Source organism: Eptesicus fuscus, chromosome 12 (genome assembly GCF_027574615.1).
Source record: "Eptesicus fuscus isolate TK198812 chromosome 12, DD_ASM_mEF_20220401, whole genome shotgun sequence".
NCBI lineage: Eukaryota > Metazoa > Chordata > Mammalia > Chiroptera > Vespertilionidae > Eptesicus > Eptesicus fuscus.
The window spans coordinates 83,457,352-83,479,136 of record NC_072484.1 but is presented as its reverse complement, the minus strand read 5'-3'; positions in this window follow the sequence as shown (position 1 = coordinate 83,479,136).

The following is a 21,785-nucleotide window of genomic DNA, read 5'->3' as shown; positions in this document are numbered from 1 at the left end:
AGATACAGAGAACAGATTGGTGGTTGCCAGAGGCAGGAGTGTGGGAGCAAAATGGGTGAAGGGACGCAAAAGGTATCAATGAAATAAGCCATGGGTGTAAAATCTACCATGTGATGGCTCTAGTTAACAACAGCCTGTTTGGAAGTTGCTAAGAGAGCTCATCTTAAAAGTTTCCAGTCACAAGGCAAAAAAATTCTGTGACGATGTGTGGTGACAGATGTTAACTAGACTTATTGTGGTGATGATTTTGCTACATATATACTAGTATATACAACTATCAAATCATTATGTCATAAATCTGAAACTAATATGATGTATATCAATTATGCCTCAATTTAAAAAAGAAGAGCAGAGGAGGTTATCAGGGACTAGGGAACGTCAAAGCGGGAAGCGGACGGAGGAGTCACCTAGCCCAGCTATGTCACATTATTCATAAAAAAGCGAGCTCTGGAGAGAAAAAGGCAACATCGGCGCCAGTATCCCCAGTCCTTGGCTCATGATCCGTTCAATGCGAGAACATCTGCACCTCGAGGCATGCCCGCAATGAGCGGGGCCTGCTCTGGGTCTTTGGAGAGCACAGGGCGTACCTCTCGCCCATTTGCCACGCAGGGCACGTGGCCCCTGGGCACAGCCCGGCTCACTGATGAACTGTGCCCTGGGGGGAAGGATACCAGAAGAGCACACGGCTCACTGGGGAGCCGGTCTCCCCGTACCCCGTTCAGCACACCACTTGCTAAGACCCTATTGCCATGTCCTCATTCTGAAGGCGATCTTTAATCAAAGTCAGGCCACTAGTTTCCACTTTGAAGCTCTGACACGTGGCGTGCGAGGCTTTGGCGACGTCTGGAGACATCTGTAGTCATCGTGACTCAGGAGGTGGATGCTGTTCAACAGACAGCCCACACAGCAGAGACCGATGCAACCCGTCGTGCCCATAGGGTTGAGGCCCTCGATTCTGCAGTGTGCCGGGGAGGTGAGGGGGCGAGGGGCAGAGGGGGAGTTATTCCAGGTTAGCCCAAAAAGAAGATAAATCCAAACTGCTGCCTTGGGTCCAGGCCAGGGGAACAACGAGAAGCCCCAGTTTCATCTGCTGGAGTGTCTGAGTAAAGGGGGAATTATTTCTATTCCTAACCAGCCCTATGGAAGTGACTCTTTGCCTGCCATTCTTGGGGAGGCCTGACAGCCCAGAGCAGACACATTCCTCGGGAGGAAAGGGAGCCTTGGCTGCATTCTTCCCCAACCCCACCTGGGCTACAATGAACGCGCCTGCCTGTGCACCTGGGCTCCCAGTGAGACCACACACCGTGGGCATCCCCCCCACACACACTCTTTTTAATGCAGCTCTCCCGGGGACAAAGGTGCCATCTCTCAGACTCCATGGAGCCTGGCCCAGCGTCTGGGCTTTAGCCGCATCGGTGGAGGAAGAGGAGTGGCCGCTGCAGTAACGCTGTTGGTGAACATCTCCTACAGAACACACACCCCTCTTACAGCTGCTCTCTAGCCAACACCTCACACCCTTGGTTTCTGAATTAATGCCCCGACTTTGCCCTACTTTCTGAAGCTGGGAGAGATGCTAAGGTCTCAGAGAGGCATCACATGGTGGGGGGGAAAGTTTGCTACAGACCTAATTTTTCAGGCAAGTCTATAGCAAGGAAAATAATTACCAAACTTATATATTAGGACAGTATTTTACATTAGAGTCAACTCATATGAATAAAGGTTTTTTTTTGTTTTTTTTTACTTTTTATAGGTGTTACTTCCTGTTAATGTGGGCAAAACATTTCTATTTCCATAGATACATTTAATTTTGACATCATTTATAGTTCAGGGCAGAAGCCCAGATCAGATATGAGGTCTCACTGGATGATTATGCTTCACACTAGAATCTTAAAGGAAAATTACTCTCCCTTGCTAAAATTCTTGCTCCGGGGCCTTTTTCAAAAATGAATCCACTCAGCGAACATTGGTGGAGCTCAGGTGAGGTGGAGGCCAGAGTGACGAGGCATGGGTGCTGCTCCACAGACCAGCAGGGCGACAGGCCTGGAGAAACAGTGGTTTAATGAACTGTGGCACCAGCTCAGCTCTCCCCATCAGCCTGCCTCGTCAAGACGGGATTCTGTGCATGGTGCTCTCACCTGCTCTTGCCTTGTCTGGGGCACCAAAATCTGGCCTGTAATGTTTGGATCTGTGTTCCAACCAATGGCAATACTAACCAATACTGTGCTAGTCTCCAAAGGGAATTTTCACTCAGGTTGGCTGAGAATGATCTGACCCAAGCTCCCGAATGAGAAGTAGGACCGTGAATGATAAAGGTTATGAAGAGGGTTCATTTCTCCTCACGGAGAAACTGGTGAGAACCCCCATCCAGTCTGGACACGCCTTTGTGTGTCCATGTCACTTTGTCCAACATGGATGGATCTGGACTACTAGGTCTTGGCCGATGATACCAGATGGACTTTCTCCTCTCGTGCGTCCCTTTCCGGTGAGGGACACCCTCCCTGGGACACCCAAGTAGGAATCAGTTATTTTCCTCTGCTCTCTCAGCCCACCCCCCCTCCATGTAAGTAAGTTCTGTCTCCCTAACGAAATCTCAGACCTCCTCCATCCCCTTGTTTAGGCCCCACTCATCTCTTGGCTGGAAAACTGGAAGCCAAGGTCTGCAAGCTAACTAGACTCTGTCGCCAAACGCAACCCCACCCATCATTGCATCAGCCAGGCTCCACTCCGCCGCCAGAATGATCTTCAAATGCACAAGACCGATAGTGTCACTCTCCTGTTCAAAATTCCAATGGCCCCTCATTCTCTTAGGAAAACTCTGCACTTCATCCTCTGGCAAGAGGGTCTGTGCTGTGTTGACATCTGTTTCCTTTCAGGCCTCATCCAGGGCACGCCCCTCTCTGACCTTCAGGCTTCGTCGCACACAGCTTCTTTTCCTTGAACAACCCAAGCTCTCTTGCCTCCAGACCTTTGCATAGGTGGTTCCCTTGCTTAAAATAACTTTCTCCATCTCATTGCTTGACTGTCACCTTACTGTTTAGGACTCTGAGTAGATGGCCCTTCATCCAAGGAGCCTTCCACATCCCCTTGTTGGTCCCACACTGCTGTGTACTGCCATCATCTATAATAATAAAAGGGTAATATGCTAATTAGACCAGATGTCTTCCGGACGTCCTTCCTGACGAAACCAGGGCCAGAGGGAAGCCAGCCCAGGTCCCGGGTGCCTGCGGGCAGCCTGAGGAAAGCCAGCCCAGGTGCCGGATGCTGGAGAGAAGCCGGTGCTGGCAGCCAGGGGAAGGAAGGCCTACTCTTGCACGAATTTTTCATGCACCAGGCCTCTAGTGTCTCGTATAACACAGGGTAGCTTTGCATCTCAGTGCCCCTGGGTCGGCACACTTGGAAGATGGGCCACAGGATCCCCCTCCTGGAACCAATGCCTTTGTAATCTCCTGAGTATGGGCTAGACCTAGTGACTCACTTCTAAGGACTAGAATACAGCAAAAGGGAGGGAGAATCAATTCCACAATTAGGTTACGAAAGACTGAGCCTTTCATCTTGCTAGCACCTCTCAATTGCCAGCATGCTCTCCCTTGCCTGTTTGCTTGCTCTGATGAAGCCAGGAAAGGCCAATGTGACAAGGAACTGAAGGTGGCATCCAACCAACAGACAGCCTCAGTGGAACAACAACAGTGAAAGTGAGCTTGCAGGCAGACCCTTACCAGTTGAGTCTTGAGATTACTGCAGGCCAGGATGTGAGACCCAGAGCAGAGGACCCAGCTGAGCCATGCCTGGTTCCTGACCTAAGGAAACTACATGTTTTTTTAAGCCACTACCTTTTGAGGTAATTTATCATGCAGCAATGGGTCACAAATACACCCCACCACTATGCTATAAGTTGCATGAGTTCAAAAGTTACATCCCCAGAACTAGAGCGTATTGGTTGAATCCATGTATAAATGGATATTTTCAGAGACTGGAAATCATCCAAATTTCTACTGTCAGTTAAACTAGCTAAAGTAATTAAACATATGCAGCTGTAATAAGAATGAGAAAGCATGCTATGCATGAAAATGAAAAGATCTCCAGAATGTATCATTAAATGAAAACCAGTAAATCACATGCTACCTTTTATTTAAGACAGGATGTAATATGATTTTATAGTCATATATACTTGTACTTGATTAAAGGATAGATAAGAAACTAGTAAAAACTGGTCACCTGTAGCGGGTAAGAGGAAATGGAGAGGTAGAAAAAAGTCAGTATTATTTTGATTTTTAAAATATGTTCTTATTGATTTTAGAGAGAATGGAGGAAGAAGGAGAGAGAGAGATAGAAGCATTGATGAGAGAGAAACATTGATTGGCTGCCTCCTGCATGCCCCTCACTGGGGATCGAGCCTGCAACCCAGGTATGTGCCCTGACCAGGAATCGAACCGGTAAACACTTGGTTCATAGGTCAACACTCAACCATTGAGCCATCGGCTGGGCTTGTTTTGATTTTTGAATCAAAAGTATTTAAAAAATAATTATTTTTTCTGTCTTATTGGCCTGTTTAATGTATTTTTAATTAATACACTTTATTTTAGAGTAGTTTTGGGTGCAAAAATAATTGTTAAAGGATGTGAGCACAGTATCAAATGCTACACAGAGTCAAGTAAGCATGAGGATTGAGCCTAGCCAGTTTGGCTCAGTGGATGGAGCATCTCTGTGTAGAAATGTGGCTGGGAAAGGGAAACAGGCTGTCTTATGGAAATAACAAAAGGGGAGGCTAGCCTAGAATGGTTTTATTTTATTTTTATTTTATTTTATTGAACCAGCAGGCATGAGGGTTTTTATTTATTGAGGTCTTACCTAATTTGGTAGGTAGCATAATGGCTCTCCAAAGATGTCCATCTCCTACTCCCCTGAACCCGTTAGGAACATGTTATTTTATGTGACCGAGGGCCTTTGCAGATGTGAGTACCAGGGGTCCTCAAACTTTTTAAACAGGGGGCCAGTTCACTGTCCCTCAGACCGTTGGAGGGCCGGACTATAGTTTAAAAAAAAACTATGAACAAATTCCTACGCACACTGCACATATCTTATTTTGAAGTAAAAAAACAAAACGGCAAAAACACCCGCATGTGACCCGCGGGCTGTAGTTTGAGGACGCCTGTTATAGACCTTGGGATGGGGAGCTTGCCCTGGGTCATCCAGGCGGCCCCGTGTAACCACGAGGGTGCTTTAAAGTGGAAGAGGGACGCAGGAGAGTCCGAGTCAAAGAACCTGAAAGATGGAAGCGTGAGAACCAAGCCCAAGTTGCCGGCTGCAGGAAGGGGCCATGAATCAAGGAAAGTGGGCACCTCAAGAAGCAGGGCTCCTTGCAGGTGAACCCCAGCCTGGCGTATCCGTAGACCTGGACTTGGGCATCGGGAAGGTGCCCTCTTACTGCCACATTCTATGAGCTTCATGCCTCTGCCCCCGTTCCCAACATATTCAGTGACATTTGTCCTCTCCTTATGACCCCAGTGATCCCACAGAGGGCCCTCCCAGAGGCCTCCAAACACACTCCTGCATTCTCTCCTCTGATCAAAAAAATTCAACGTGCATTTCTGTGCTCCATCTCATGGTAACCAGCTCTCCTCTCACTTCCAACAGTAGCTGCTGATGTAGATGGCTATCGGGTCACCTGCCACGTGTCCAGCTTACCTGCTGACCATTTTGAACTCAAGTAATGAGAGATTCGAGGCTGGGCCTTCCTCAGGGGGTATGTCAGTGCAGCCAGACCCCAGATACGAATTAAACTCCGGGTCAAACTGCCCTCTTTTCTTTCCTCCTCATCCCCCCTTTGCACTCCACGTTCCCATGCAAAGAGGTCCCAGGCCTTTGGGCCTCAGCAGCTTCTCTTTGGCCCTGAGACTGTCTGAGAGGCTGAGCTGGCTGCAGGCGGAGCCCAGGCACCCGAGGCCTCTTGAGCCGAGGACAGGAAGCGAGCTGTCTGACTTTCAAGGGACCCAAGCACAACACTCCAGGAGGGGGGCCGGGACAAAGCCTGGAGGGGCCCTCAGAGACATTTCTGGATCCCAGCATACTCCCTTCAGCCGGCTCAGTCCTGTCAGCTCTCCCTCAGCCCATGGTTGACTGTGGGCCCCACTTTCTTAGCTTCCAGTATCCACAGCTTCCAGTCCGGGTGTCTCCCCTAAAGACGGCTGCTCCCTCTGAGACAGACAGGCTGGCAGCATAGAAAGGGGCCCTGGAACCCTGAGCACTTCCCTCTGCACCACTGAGCTGGACTGAGAGCTGTGCGAGTTGAACTTTGGGGAGAAACCCACACCCACAGCTGGGGCACCTCCTTCTACCAGGTGCCTGCACCACGTGACACAGAAAAAAAAAAAAGAGCTCCGTGACCCTGGGGGGGGCTGTGAAGGTAGAACATTGTTTTAAGTTCTGAATAAAAGTTGAAGGACGAAAAACCAGCCACATGAGATCATTTCTGCAGCTATGACCAAGGCCCAGGGAGCCAGTCCAGTGAATGCTGAACATGTGTCTGAATTCCTCAGCGCCCTGCCCTTGACCCAGGAGGCCAGGCAGCTCCACAGCTCCTTCAGGGCGTGGGGGAAGGGAGGCGGAGAGCCAGCACCAGCCCTGTCCCCTGCCCCCAGGTCCCCGGCGACCTTCCCAAGTTCTGCTGACTCCAGTTGGATCTTCCTGGAGGTCTCCCTTTCATGTGGCCCCTGGCCAGCAGGCGTGGGAGCACAAGCACGAGCAGATCTGTCTCTAGGATCTTTCCAGAAAGGTTCCAACACCATCACCTCCCCTGTCCTCTCTCCTGCGGCCGTCCCCGCCCCAGCTTCAGCCCTAAGACGACACGCACAACCACAGGCAGCCCAGCCCCGTGTCGGGCACCAGAAGGAACAGGAGGACAACAGAGGCAGAGCGTGTGCCCGGCCCCACGGCTCCCCCATGACATGAGCAGGGATGCCGCACATGCAATACCACAGGAGAACACGTCAAAACATGACACGGCCCAGCACCTTTGCAAAGGATCGGAGCCTGCCGCCCGTTGGGACAGACCCCTCGGCTGGACGCACCGGCCAAGCCTTCCGAGCGTGAGTTCTGTCGAACACCTCGGAGACCAGACTGGAGTCTTCCCTGAGCAGACAAGCCGGGCCAGTCGTACAGCAAAAGCTAATTTCGTTTATTTTGCAGGACGAGTGAGGCTAACTTGACCTGGATCACTTCTTGCTCATGCCTCTGAAAACCATGAGCAAAACTTCAACGTCCCCCAGCATGGTTATGAGGTAACCACTAACCAATTCCCTTCCGCTTAAGAAAATGCTAATATTGCAGCCAATCGCTGTGAAGAATAAACCGCTGCTGCCGCCGCCGTGGCCACACTGCGTGAGCTGCTCTGTCACAATACGCCTCTCAGCCTCAGGGGTCATGTTTTGGTGTGAGTGCTCCCAGGTTGCAAACTGTTCTTTTGGTGTGTGTGTGTGTGTGTGTGTGTGTGTGTGTGTGTGTGTGTGTGTGTGTGTGAAGTTACTACTTCAGCGAGTCACTGGCTTTTCTGTTTCTTTCTGAACTTGACACCCTGTGGGTCCTGTGGAACCAGCTCTGTGCTCTCAGCCCTGGAGCTCCATAGCTTTCATATCCCCTGGGGGGCAGGAAGGAGAAAACCTAGGATCTAGGGTGCCTTGAGGTCTTGATCACTTGTCTGAACCTCATTTTCTGCACCTGCAAAATGAAGCCAATAAAAATCCACAGGATGGCCCTAACCGGTTTGGCTCAGTGGATAGAGCATTGGCCTGTGGACTGAAGGGTCCCAGGTTTGATTCTGGTCAAGGGCACATGCCTGGGTTGTGGGCTCTGTCCCCAGTAGGGGGCATGCAGGAGGCAGCTGATCAATGATTCTCTCTGATCATTGATGTTTCTATCTCTCTCTCCCTCTCCCTTCCTCTTTGATATATATATATATATATATCCCACAGGATGACTGTTGTAAAAAGAGAAAATTTAAAAAGTGCTCCTGGCCTTCATTATAATGATGGTAATAATTATCCAGTTTCTTGGTTAATCAACACAAATTTATCGATCACCTACTGTAAGCCAAGGACATTCTACACATAGCCTCATGTTATCTTCACAACAACCCTAAGAAGAGGTAATATTCCCATTTTATGGAACAGAGACAGAGCTGGGCCACGAGATTAATCAGGAGACCTTTAGAAAGGTCTTAACAACACAGATACGGACCCTCCCCTAGAAATTCCGTTTCCAATGGCCCAGAGGCAGTGAGGAAGGCTGGACCATGCCTGTGAGATCAGAGGACTTGCCCCAGGTCACAGCGCTGCCTGGTTCGGAAGCCTGGACTACCAGAAGGCTTCTTAACTCCACGCTCAGTTTCTCCCTCTGTCGGTCACGAGCATAGTCGTGACAGGTGCGAAGCCTGGTCCCACACCTGTTTCCTAGTGTTTGGACTTCTGGGTTGGAACTCCTTCCTAGCCGTCACTTTGCCCCCCAACGATGGTCACCACTGTTTCGTACTTGGTGTCATAAGCATGTCTCTCAGCAAAGTCTGACTTTTGGACCTTGGACAGTGAAAAATGCCGCTCTGACAGCCCGGCCGTGCAGAGCCCAAGCAAGTTTCCAGACTCCTGTTGACAATGAGGCCTGTAAATAGACCTAAATGTATGCCCCTCAGGTCAACCCCTAGGGGCCCCGCCCCAAGCCTTGGTTGCCATGTCTTGAATTGAAAATAAATACTAATAAGGTTTTTGCCAGGATAACCAGAAAGAATACCCACAATGAACAACGCCTGGCAGAGGACCTAGCGTTCAGTCATTGCGTACTCGGGATCTGCTGCGGCCAGGCTCTGTCTGCGCATGCGGGGCAATGGCTGTGCTCTCTCAGGCTCCCAGTCCATGGTGGAGGGGGGAGGGGGAGGGTTCAAGCAAGCAGACAGGCAATCAGGACTCAGAGAGCCAGGTGCTCTGGGGACACAGAAGAGACGCGCTGAACGCAGCTGGGATCAGACCTCAAGAGGCTCCCATGAGCAGTGTGTCCTGTGGGGAGAGAAGAGGCTCAGAGCAGAGCAGAGGGGCACCCACATTCAGGGTTGGAGAGGTGAAGGGAAGAGAGACGGGGAGAGTGGGCACCCAGAAATCACACAGACTGTGCCCAGTCCTTTCCCTGTCCCTGCGCTGGCCTCCTGCCCGGTTACCTTTCACTCCACCGCAGAGGGAAAGCACTTGACCTTTCTCTGGTGATGGGAGGAGGGCCCCCGGGACAGAGCACACAGCCCCTATTTATTTACTCACGCGTGTTCTGTGCTTTGGTTACCTAACCAGAGCCTGGACTAGGCTAGCCTGCTTTCACTTCCCTCACCTTCGTCCTCTGAGCTCCAGCCTAGGCCCCTGGGTGATCTGGAACCTTCCGCAGTGTCGTCTTGGCCCTCTCCATTATGGTAGCTGCTAGCACTGACCATCGGACGTGAGGCTGGTCCGGATGGAGGTGTGCTATAAGTATTTCAAACGAACTTCCTACTGGATCCCAAAGACTCAGTGTGAAAATAGATGGAAAATCAAAGTACAGAATAGGGAAAATAGTCAATAATATTGTGTTAACTACATACAGGAGGATCACTTTGTAAATTATATGAATGTCTAACCACTATGCTGTATACCTGAAACTAATATAAAATAATAGTGAATGTTAACTGTAATTTACAAATAAAAAGAGGGGGGAAAGAAAAGAAATATAAAATATCCCAGAAATAATTTTATATTGATTGCAGGCTAAAGTTGGGTTAATTTAAATATATTATTAAGATTAATGCCATCTGCCATGGCCGGTGAGCTCAGTGGTTAGAGCATTGGCCTGCACACCAATGGGTCAAGGGTTTGATTTCCGGTCAAGGGCACGTACCTGGGTTGCAGGGTCAATCCCAAGCCCTGGTTGAGGCATGTGTGGGAGGCAACCACTGATGTCTCTCTCACTCTCTCCCTGTCTCTCTCTTTTTCTCTCTCCTCCCTCCCTTCCACTCCCTCTAAAAATCAATGGAAAACATATATTCAGGTGAGGAGTAACCAAAAAAAAAAAAAAAGAAGAAGAAGAAGAAGAAGAAGAAGAAGAAGAAAGAAAGACAGAAAAGAAAAGAAGTAAGCAGAGACTAAAAAAAAAATTGTGTCATCTGTTTCTTTGTGTTTTTCCGACATGGCCACTAGAAAACCTAAACTTACATTTGTGGCTTCATTATGTTTCTAGTGCTGCCCTAGAGACCTACTTTGCTGTCCAGACTTACTTGAAACACAGAACAGTTTTCCATTTCCCAGGAGCCCTGCTGACACGCACCGTGGGGAGGGGAAGGGCATGTCCCGCGTTGCCCCTGGCGTTCCATGTTTTCCTGGTATTTCTCATCACGCGTAATCGCTGTCATTCCCTTCCTCTCCCCCCAATTTTTAGCTGAGAAAACAGAGAGCATGTGTTCCTCACGTCTGTTCCATTCCTAAGCCCGTCATTTTCCCGATGCATAATGTTGTCAAAGTTCATGGTTGATAACAGTCTTTAAGAGCCCCCTCAGGTAATAATAATCCTTCTATGCATAAAAAGAGTCTCATGTCATTTACATCATCCCATCGGCTCCACGAGAAAACCTTAGGCCTTCAATATAAAATAGTTCTATGTTTAAATTTTGTTTATATGTGGTGGAAAATTAAAAGGTGGCAAGGAATATAGAGAAGTCAGCTGCCTCCCTCCCTGCCTCCTCCAGCCCCACCTCCTCCCACCCGCCAACACCCTCTGTATGGTCTCCCACACGGTGGTGCACAGACACAGTCAGACATGTGGATAGAGAACCGTTTTCTAGAAGCTCAAACAGCAGCACAATCCACTTGCCACTGTTTGTACTTAGCACCCTACCTGGGAGACACTTCCGTATCAGTAATAAAGGTCTGCCTTTAACTGATATGTCATATTTAAATGAAAAGAATTTTATAAATTACAGAATATATTCTAACCAGGAAACTAAGAAATTAATGACAGAACGAGGCTGGGACTGTGGCCACCTGACCCCTAGCCAGAGCCTGCTCCCTCTTCTTGACCCTCCCGGTGTCCCCATCTAGGAAATAGGAGAAATAATTCCTGGCCCATCTCCTGGAGGCTGACACAGAAACCGAACCAGCTAATGAAACCTGGAAAGCACAATTCAAACAAACATCATTGTTATTGTTGTAACTTTTTTTTTTTTTTTTTACCTGAGTCACTCCTTGTAGAATTCTGAGCAACATAGGGGAGGGCAGATGCATTTAGGCAGGCGGACTCTTCCTCCCCTCGAGTCACCCACGAGGGCATTATCCACCGAGCACATAGTGCTGGCCCTCACCCAGCACTGCTCTTGCCCGGGTGCAGGTCCCGGGCTGCCTCTCAAAGGGATGGAATGTTCTGAAGGCCGCAGGTGTGACTGCCCAGCCCCTCCTCAGGGCAATAGGCGGGGAGTAGGTGGCTACAGGCCTCCCCGGGAAGGAGACTTCACACACACGGCCGAGACATCAACACAGGCAGGTCTAGGCCCTGGAAATCGGAGCAAGGTGAGCGGAAAGCTGTGCCCAGCCAGCAGTGGCTGGTTGTCTATGTAGGGAGCTGACTGCTCCCCCAGCCACAGCTCCAGCCCAGACGCAGGGCGCCATGTCAGTGACGGGAACCACAGCAAAATTAGGCTGGCCAAGGGGTCTGGTTCCTACTGTCCATGTGAGCAACCAACTGGTTGGAGCGCTGCCTCGTTTCACATGGTGGCCATGCCCACAGTCTTGCTGTCTGGGACTCGCTTCCTCTTGTTACCACTGGGGTCTCCCTTGCTTCAAGGTCTTGGGGAAAAACAAGTCTCCAGGGAAGAAAAAGCAAACCCAGGCTTATCCAAGCTGAACGCAGGCCACTGGCTGGGACGTACCCCTCACATCTTCCCAGTTTCTCCAAGATAGCGCCATAGTCCCCAGATATGCAGGGAAGGTATGCGTAAGCTGTGTGAGCAAGAAAAATGAGCTTCCTCAGAAGCTTCTAGAACCTGTCAGAAGGTCCCACAAAACACAGAGCCTCCAGAAAGTGTGCCTTTCTTTACCTTGGCTCCCCAACTTGGCAAAGATTCACCTTGTCTCGCCCAGGGCTGTGGACGGCAAGTCCGCCCATCCTGTGTACAGGGTGTGAGGAGAGTGAGAAGGCTCCTCCATCGTCTAACGGGGCCTCTCGGCAGCTTGCGGGTGTCTGAGCAGTTAACCTCACTCTCAGCTGACCGTGCACTCGTCCACAGGGCATGGTTTCTATAGAGCCCCCTTCTCCATGGTTCTGCTTTCTGAGATTTCAGTTACCCTCAGTCAACCGAAAATATTAAATGGAAAACTCCAGAAATAAACAATTCATAAGTTTCAACTTGCATGCCATTCCAAGTAGCTGTGATGAAATCTCACACATTCCCCCAGTCCTGCCTGGGACATGAATCATTCCTTTGTTCAGTGTCTCCATGATATAGACGCCCTCTCTACCCCCACACCTCACCCCCGTTAGTCACTCAGTTGCCATCTCAGTTACCAGATCAACTGTCGCAGAATCTCAGTGCATGAGTTCAAGTAACCCTTATTTTACTTAAAATGACCCCAAAGTCATTCACAGAACTTTCATTATAGTATCTACACTAATAAAAGAGAAATATGCAAATTGACCATACATCCACAATGCCCATCAGCCAATCAGGAGTGGGTATGCAAATTAACACAACAAAGCTGGTGGGTTAATTTGCATATGCAGTCACAGAGCAGTGGGCAGGGCAGGACACCTGCTATGAGGGGGAGGGCAGGAGGCGGAGGGAGCTACAGGAGCGGTGCTCCAGCTGGGAGTGAGGACTTGCAGGCTCCTGGGCAGCCGGGAGCGAAGCCAGGGGAAGGAAGGCCTATTCTTGCACAAATCTTCGTGCAACAGGCCTCTAGTATTATTATTATAATTGTTCTATTCTATTATTCTTGTTAATCTCTTATGTGCCTATTTATAAGTTCAACTTTATGGTAGGTATGCATGTATGGGGGGGAAACATAGTGTATATAGGGTTCAATACTATTTGCAGTTTCAGGTACCCACTGGGGGTCTTGAAACATATCCCCTGTGGATAAGGGGGGGACTACTGTATTGCACAAAGCAATCTGATACCCCATCAAAAGAAATATGTTGAATAAATGGTGGTTTGGTCATTTCAAGGAATAGTATTTAGCCATTTAAAAATGCATTATATTTATGCCAGTTAACTTGAAGGAATTTTCATACTAGATTATTAAGATGCAGAAAAGTATATGTAGAATGGTCCTGTTTTTTTAAAAGACACATGAGTTTGTATGCTTGCATGCGTATAAAGAAAGTTGTGGAGGAATAGACACTAACCTGTGAACATTGATTATCCGAGTTGGGATGGGTCAGAGATGAAGAAAGTCGAGGTGAGTTAGAAGAAAGAGAGACAGAGACAGAGAGATTCAGAGACAGAGCGAGACAGAAAGGGAGGGAAGGAAAGAGGGAAAGAACTCACTTTTAAGATCTCCCGTCCTCGTTATCGCAACACATCGGTCACTGGACACCTCCAGGCAAGTGTTCTGGGCCGTGTGCTGTGATGGGAAGAGAGTGAAGTGCAGGGGCTGGGCCTTCTGTGAGCTTCCAAATCAGTTAAGGAGAGAGCACGTGTACATGAAAGAACACACTCAAGGCAGGCTGCCAGATTAACGATAGAGATCGTCAATGTGTATTCATTCATGCAACGAAATCTCAGTGAGCTGCTTCTTCAGGCCAGGCCAAGCACTCAGGAGGGAGAGGACGGTACAGGTGCCATCCCTGAACAATGCAGAGAAGTCCCTTCCGCTGAGGAGGGTCTGCAGAACGGGGCCTAGATGGGCGGGGAGAATTTGGTAGGTGTGGAAGGAGGAAGCAGGTGGTCCACACCGGCGGTACCATTGACATCTGTGGGACAGCCCAGGGGAGTTGCAGCTGCGGGGGAGGTGGGCAGGGAGTGGGTCAGTCTGAGAGGCTCTGAGCAAGAGGAAAGGAGCAGATGAGGCTGGAAGGGCATTTGGAAGCGGATGATATACAGTGTCCTGGATGGCACCCAGACACCTTTGGGCTTCAGGCTGTGGGAACCTGGAGCTACTGAGGCTTTCTTATGTGTGGTGGGCCCGACAGAAGCTCCAGCCACTCCCAGAGTGAGTGGCAAATGGCGCTGGGTGGGGGATGTGTCCCAGCAAAAATAACTGATAGCCCACTCGAAATGCACTCCTTGAGTTCCATCCATGTGACCACCCACTCACCTGTAGGATACACCGTTCAGATGCCTCAGGCAGGTGTGTGTGCGCGTGCGCATGAGTGCATGCATACAGGGGCAGCTCCTGGGCACAGCGTGTTAGGCAGCCCACACCTAACGTCCCAGCCCAACCAGCAGCCAACGGATTTCGACAGGCTTTGCCTTCGAGGGTGCCAACAAGCAAATCTCCTTGTGAGGAGGTCACTGTCCCCATGAAACCTGACGTCATGAACACGTTGTACCATGTGCTGCTCCCGCTCCGCATCGTTCTGAACAGCTGAGATCAAACCCCAGAGCAGCCCAGACTTGATGCTGTGCGGCTCAGTTTTCACCAACACCGAGGTACCCAGGAAATGTGAGTTGGGTGAATGGTAAAGGGCTCATAAAGGGCCCAACTCCAAGAGGTTCGTAGTATTTGAACAGGAGGATCTTGTCCACCCCTTTCCCTAGGGTGGGAATGGCGGTGGAGGAGGTGGGGTTGATGGGGAAGGAGAGAAGTTGTGGATTTGCTACAGCAGAATCTGGATGTTGGTACCAGGCACTAATATTTCCTACAGCAGCCCAGGTGAGGTCAAAGACTGAGAAATAACTACCCCAAGGAGCGGGGCACGCAGAGGAGCCTTCTTTCAACTGAATACCGTGCCTGGAACACATCAATCCACCGCTTCTACCGAATCCACCTGCTGGATCCTCCTGGTCACCCAGATTGTTGCCTCGTTCTGTGGGCCACATTGCACATGACTGCCCCGCTCATATTTCCGTTCGGCTCTTTAATGTGTCTGCTCCCCGTTGACCGCCAATGCCTTACGACTTTCTTCCAGCCCCAGTTAAGGAAAACATATGATCGCCACCTTCCAGACCCACCCCTTCCTCTGCACACTCCAGGACCCTCCCCCAGAGTGGAAAAAGTCAGAAGAGTTTGGGGGATTTTCCCCACAAGCAAGCAGGCGTCCAGATCTGGAGAAATAGGACCACATTTGGCGTGAGATCCCTGGCACTGGGATAAACACGCAGGCTAGACTGAAGCCCTGCCGGGGTGCCGGGCACTTGGAGTCTTTCAATGCAAATTTCCCCTGTGCCAGCCTGGCCTCTGCTGCAGGGGTGGTAGCCCCCTGCGAGGAGGGATGAACTTTAAATTGGTAATAAAGCCCTGTACCAAATTGGACTTTGACCTTGCTCAGAATTCCACTGGCCCATGTTCCGCCTTTCTGCCCAATTGTTCCCGTGAGTAGCTGCCTGCTCTCCAAGGCGGTTGGGCAGGCTGTCACCGGCTGCTGCCTGCCTGGCTGCCTTCCACCTGGCCAGCTCGGAAAGCCTTGGAAATCAAACAGCTTCGCCTTGCCAGCCTTTCTGGCTACCTCTGAGCCCAGAGCAAGACAAGAGCGGTCCGGCCGAGGCCTCCAGCCTGGCTGGGCCTGCTTGCAGGGCATGGGAAGGGGTGCGTGCAGCCCCGCAAGCCACTCTTCTCAGTCTCAGTTACCAGAGCGATTCCCAGACAACGCCTGGAATGGGGCATATGCCTGCGACATCCACGGAATCAGCATAGACCCAACATTTATTTTCTCCATTTCCCCCCCACTGCCCTGGAACACCCTCTGCTTGCTGCGAAATACCAAGTTTTTGCTCATTTCTTCTGCCCGGAAGGTCCTCCATTCTCGTCTACATGTCTAAGCTCTGCCCTTCCTTCCAGGGCCTGGGAAGCCACCCCTCACCATACGACACCTACCACACCACCCCTCACCTTACGGCACCGACCACGCTTCTCTGCCTTCGTCTTCAGTGCATGCAGCCCCGTCAGCAATGAGGGAGCAGAGATTGCCAATTTGGTTCCTTTTTTACCCGAGCCTTTCCCAGAGAAAAGAGCAGAACCGAAGGAGAGAGGTTGCCGTGGACCGGCACTTTCGGACACACCTCTCAGCTAACCCGGCCCCTTCCTTTAAGGAGGAATTGTGGGCACCTACTGACATCACAACTGTTAGTCCACAAGGAGGTCCAGTTCAGAGAAAGCCCCACCACTGGGGTATATTTCCTCCTCCTGACCCCCAACGTCCCCCCAGGACCGTGAGAGGAAGGATAGCCAATAAAGGAACAAAGTCCAAATGTCCTATTGAACTCCCACAAGGTCAGGGGTAGGGGTGTGTGTGTGTGTGTGTGTGTGTGTGTTCAGCAAGCTCCCCTGGGATTCTAACATCACATTCCCCTTCCCTGAGTTTGGAGTTGCTGGATTCCAGGGTGGTTCCATGCAAATTGGTGATGCTAAGGGCACAATGCCTAGGCCCAAGGCATGAAATGGCGAGCCAGCTCTGCTCCCAGAGAGACCTGCACCCTGAGCATCTTGCTGGCTCACTCGGCCCCAGCAGGTGATCACCTTAGATTGGTCGCCTTCCATTATTCCATAGGCCCTCTTTTCCAGCACTTTGTTGTTTATTTTCACAAAATCAACTGTTGCAAATATTTGATCATGGAAATTTGAATGCTATTTGCCTTCTTGTTGAACAAGTTTGCCAACCAACCTCTCCTGCCCAAGGTAATGTGAAAACCCATCACCCAGTAGCTCATTGAAGACAAGTCCAGGGTTATGAAGCCATTATCTTATTTTCCTTAGAGCTTCTGTTTCCTGAACTATCCTATCTTCCACTGAAAAGTGATTTGGAAAAGCAGGCTTAGACCTGATTTTTTTGGGCAAGGGCTGGGTGGCTGAGACAGTGTCTTTCTCCTTCTCCTTCTCCTTCTCCTTCTGCTTCTTCTCCTCCTCCTCCTCCTCCTTCTTTTATTGATTTCAGAGAGGAAGGAAGAGGGAGAGAGAGATAGAAACATCAACGATGAGAGAGAATCATTGATTGGCTGCCTCCTGCATGTCCCCCTGCCCCCCGGGGATCGAGCCCGCAACCCAGGCATGTGCCCTTGACCAGAATCAAACCCGGGACTCTTCAGTCCACAGGCCAATGCTCTGTCCACTGAGCCACACCAGGCAGGGCTGCCTTTGTTTCTTTCAGTTTTACTTTGTTCTACCTAAGATAGGTCTAAGGTCACAGAAAAAAGAGCGCTGCTTTCATGTGGCTTGTGCTGAGCTCTTGCAAATTTACGGATGACATTGTACTTACGAGCTATCCTGGGTCGGAGTCACACACAGTGCAGCTTTAAGGAGGGGGAAAAATCATTCCTGAAATAAATGAGCTGCCATTCATTTTGCCGGAAGCGCTCACTCTCACACAACCAGGCCTGGTAGCTGATGGACATAGTGGAAAAGGTTGTGAGATCCGGGAACGTGGAAACAGAGGCTAAGGCTAAGGTGGGAAGTTGGGTAGGACACTTTACGCTGCATCCCCGAAGGGCTATACTCAAGTGGAAAGAGAACTAGAGAAATATCTGCCCCCACAGAACAAGGACGGTTGCTTGTCTCAACCTTGGCACTGAGTCAAAGGAAAACCATGTCCCACGAGAAAGAGCAGGGGAGGAGGAGGGAGGGAGTGAGAAGCAGGAAAACGGACATCCACCCAGTGTCCTTTATACATCTATTTTAATAGGCAGTCACATCCTATCATCTTTATACAACATCTATTTTATAATAGGCAGTCACATCCTATAATCTGTTTAATCCCACAGATTATCCCCTTTTTAATGGAAGAGGAAACTGAGACACAGGGGCTGAGACTTGTGGTGTGAAATTACAGATCCTGTGGTCTCGGGCTTTGTCTAAGATGCGGTGCTCACTCAGATCCTGACTGCTGTTGTCAGGCACGACCCCGGAACGGATCTTCCACCCCATCCAGCTCCTGTCTCTCTCTGTCTCTCTGTCCCTCCCCACCTCCTCTCTCTCTCTCTCTCTCTCTCTCAATCTCTCTCTCTCTCTCCTTTCAAAACCTACTATCCCAGGGTGGCGGGAGACAATGTGGGCTCAAGGGAAATTTTCATGGTCTCACCAGTCATTCCACACTTTTACTCACAACATCAGGTTTCTGACTTGGGAACAGAGTCACTAAACATGCCATTGGCTGAAGGAGGGGGGAAGGAGAAGGAGGGGGAGGGAGAGCCAGCCCTCTGTGCTCACTTGGGCGTCTAGCCACAGCTGAGTGGAGCTCAGGAAAGCCGTCTAGGCTGGAATCCGAGATAGGTGGTAGTTTTGTTATGGAACTGGATGAAACTGCTGCAGGTGAGAGAAAAAGAAAACAGGAGAGAGAGAAAGAGAGAGAGAGAAAGCTTTGCTCAGGACACAGAACAGACACTGGTAAGAGGAGGGTGAGGAGAGGTTGGAAACAGGGAAAACTGTTTTTCCAGGAACATGTGTGATGTCAGAGAATTTAAGAGAAGTGTCAGGGCTTTTCACCAGGAAGAAAAGGTCCAGTCGAGAGCATGGCTTCTGCCTAGAGTGTACATTGGCTCCACAAACGGGCGTGTGGGTCCAGCTGTGGATGGACAAGCCGGAGGGCAGGGAGCCGGCGTGAAGGAGGCGGAGGAGAGGCGGAGCGGCCAGCATCACCTGGGAACTTGTTAGAGATGCACATCCTCAGGCCCCACGTCAGGCGAACGGAAACCCTGGAGTGGGGCCCAGTGAACTGTTTTAACACGCACCCGGCATGCGCGCCGGACTTGAGAATCACGGTCCTATGCCCAGCAAGGCTCTCCCCCCTCCCCCAAATGCTTCCTCAGCAAGGAAGGGCAGCAACAGGGGAGCTGAGGGCTAACTCCCAGAGGGGCCTGTGGCCTCAGGGGGTCACTGATTGTGGGGGGAAGCTCTGGAGAAGAAGTTGGAGTGGGGTGGTGGGAGCTCCTGAGGAGGAGTGTGGCTCCGACGTGGGCTGCTGGGCGCAGTCGGGGGTGTGGAGGGGGTACATCTGTGACAGGAGTGGACTGGAGATCCAGCCTCCTGTCCTCTCGGTGCTCATTCTACAGCACAGGGCACCTGCTTCCCGGGCCCGGAGGCCCCTGGGAAAGCTGCACTCTCACCCATTTACACTAGGTGTTAGGAACCTCACGTGTTACCTCTCCCAGGGTCCTTTGCATTTAAAAGGTGGCGCCCAGGAGAAAGCACTAACAGGAAGCTGCCTGGTCTTCAAGTCGCACTTCCCCAGCGACAGCCTGCCGGGCACCTGCAATCAGCTGGGCCTCCACCTTCCAGGTGAAGGCTGGCAGGGCCCCTCCCGGGTGTGGGCCCGGCCCCAGGAGCAGAGGAATTCCCCATCTGCTCCTCTGCCTCCTGGCATCTCCCACAGCCCGTCTCTGTGGGAGAGAGGCCGCCATTAGCATAACTGGAACAGATCCTCTTTGTCTGCATTCCAGACTGTGAGCTCCGGCCTCCCCAGAGACAGGCTAATTATGCGGAGGGACCCTGGGTGCCTCTTGGCAGCGAGCCTTGAGCAAATGTGGCTGCTGCAGGAAAAGAAACCTGGTGCAGGTGAGGCCAGGCCCAGGCTGTGCACGCACGGAGTTACCCTTCCTCACCCGGGACACCTCCTGCTGCCCCGGCCGCCCAGCCCTCTCTAGAGCTTCCTCCTCCAACCCTGGTGGTCAGGACAGCACACTTGCTCTTGGCATGAGTATCTTCCATCACCTCACCAGGGACTGGACTTCCTCCCCCTCTGGACCGCAGCTCCTTCACAGGGACCCTTGTTTTATACTTACTTAATTACTTAATCAATCATCAATCAATGTTATTAAAGAGACTTTGCCAGCCACTGTGTAAAGACCAATAGGCTCCATCTGGAACGAGGCAAGTGCAGCCTCGTTGGGGGTACAGGGCACACAGCCAGATGGACAGCTAGCTACCAGCGGTGAACAGAGGGATGTGTCGGATGCTCTGGGAAGACTGAGGAGGGGGTACCACAGTGTGCCTGGGGAGGAGGGGGGAGGAGGAGGGAGGAGGGGGGAGGCTTCCTGGCGGAGGTGACAGCTGAACATCCTACCTTAAGGATGAGTAGGGGCTTTTCGCGTAGGTGTGACAGACAGAGGGAAAGCATGCGCAAAGTCACATGGTGGGAAAGAGCTTGGGGCCTTCCTGTGACAAGGAGAAAATTCTGAGGCCATCTAAATTAAATGACATCCTGGAGAGAGAAAGACAGCTGATAGTCTGTTCATGGCTGGGGGCCAACTGTCGGTTGGAAGCCCGGATTAATTTCAGGTGGCTATTTCCTGATTACCCTCGCAGGCGCCACAGAACTGCGGCAGCCTTCGCTTTCCGGGCTGCAGCCACGGCCACACCACATCGACCTTCCTTTGTGCGGACTCCGGGCCTATCCCAGAGCTGGCCCCGCTTCCCTTTCTCCCACCCCTTTGCCCACAGCTAATGTGAATTCCTTCCATCCGTTTACTTCTTTCTTCCCCTTCCCCGTTTTTATACGTGATGATAAAAATGCTAGCAAACTCCAAGAGGAGGGCCCTGCCGAAACCGGTTTGGCTCAGTGGATAGAGCATCAGCCTGCGGACTGAAAGGTCCCAGGTTCGATTCTGGTTAAGAGCATGTACCTTGGTTGTGGGCACATTCCCAGTAGGGAGTGTGCAGGAGGCAGCTGATCGATGTTTCTCTCTCATCGATGTTCCTAACTCTCTGTCCCTCTCCCCTCCTCTCTGTAAAAAGTCAATAAAATATATTTAAAAAAAGAAAAAAAAAAGAGGAGGGCCCTGTTGTCCTGCCTCCCTGGCCATGCTGCTGGTGGTTTAGGCTCCAGGCCCCAAGACCAGCCTTTTTTTTTTTTTTGTCTGTTTGTTTTTTTCTTTTCTTTTTTTGCTAGCATTGGCCTAATACAGTGGTCAGCAAACTCATTAGTCAACAGAGCCAAATATCAACAGTACAACGATTGAAATTTCTTTTGAGAGCCAAATTTTTTAAACTTAAACTTCTTCTAACACCACTTCTTCAAAATAGACTCGCCCAGGCCGTGGTATTTTGTTGGAAGAGCCACACTCGAGGGGCCAAAGAGCCACATGTGGCTTGCGAGCCGCAGTTTGCCGACCACTGGCCTAATACACCCTTTATTGTAAAAAGACTTTCAGCCGTGGAAGTTAAACATTTCTACTTAACACCTGGGACCACGGGTAGCTGAGGCGGCTGAACTGTGTGCCACCTGTGAGAGGGGCAGAGGCCAAAAGGGAGAGGTAGGTGGCTGAGTCCTCTAAGGTTTTATCTTCCAAGCTGAAGAGTTTGGAGGTTGACCTGAGGTCACCGGGCAACCAGTGAGGGATGTCAATGAGCGGGTAATGTGGTCAGAGTTGCATTTCAGAAGAAGAGGGCGCAGCGTGGAGGATGGACTGGAAGCTGAGTGAAAGGGGGAGGCCAGGAAGGAACCAGAACTGCTGAGAAATGAGGTGGAGGCAGGGGGTGAGAGAGAAAGGAGGTGGTGAGGGAGAGAGGCGACTGGGTGCACAGCCCAGGGTCTGGGGTAGGAGCCTGGGTACATGGTGGTGCCATGGGAACTGAGAGAGGGACGACATGGAGGGCAACAGTCTGAGAGTTCTGTTCTGGGCCTAGGAAGTTTGAGGTCCTTCT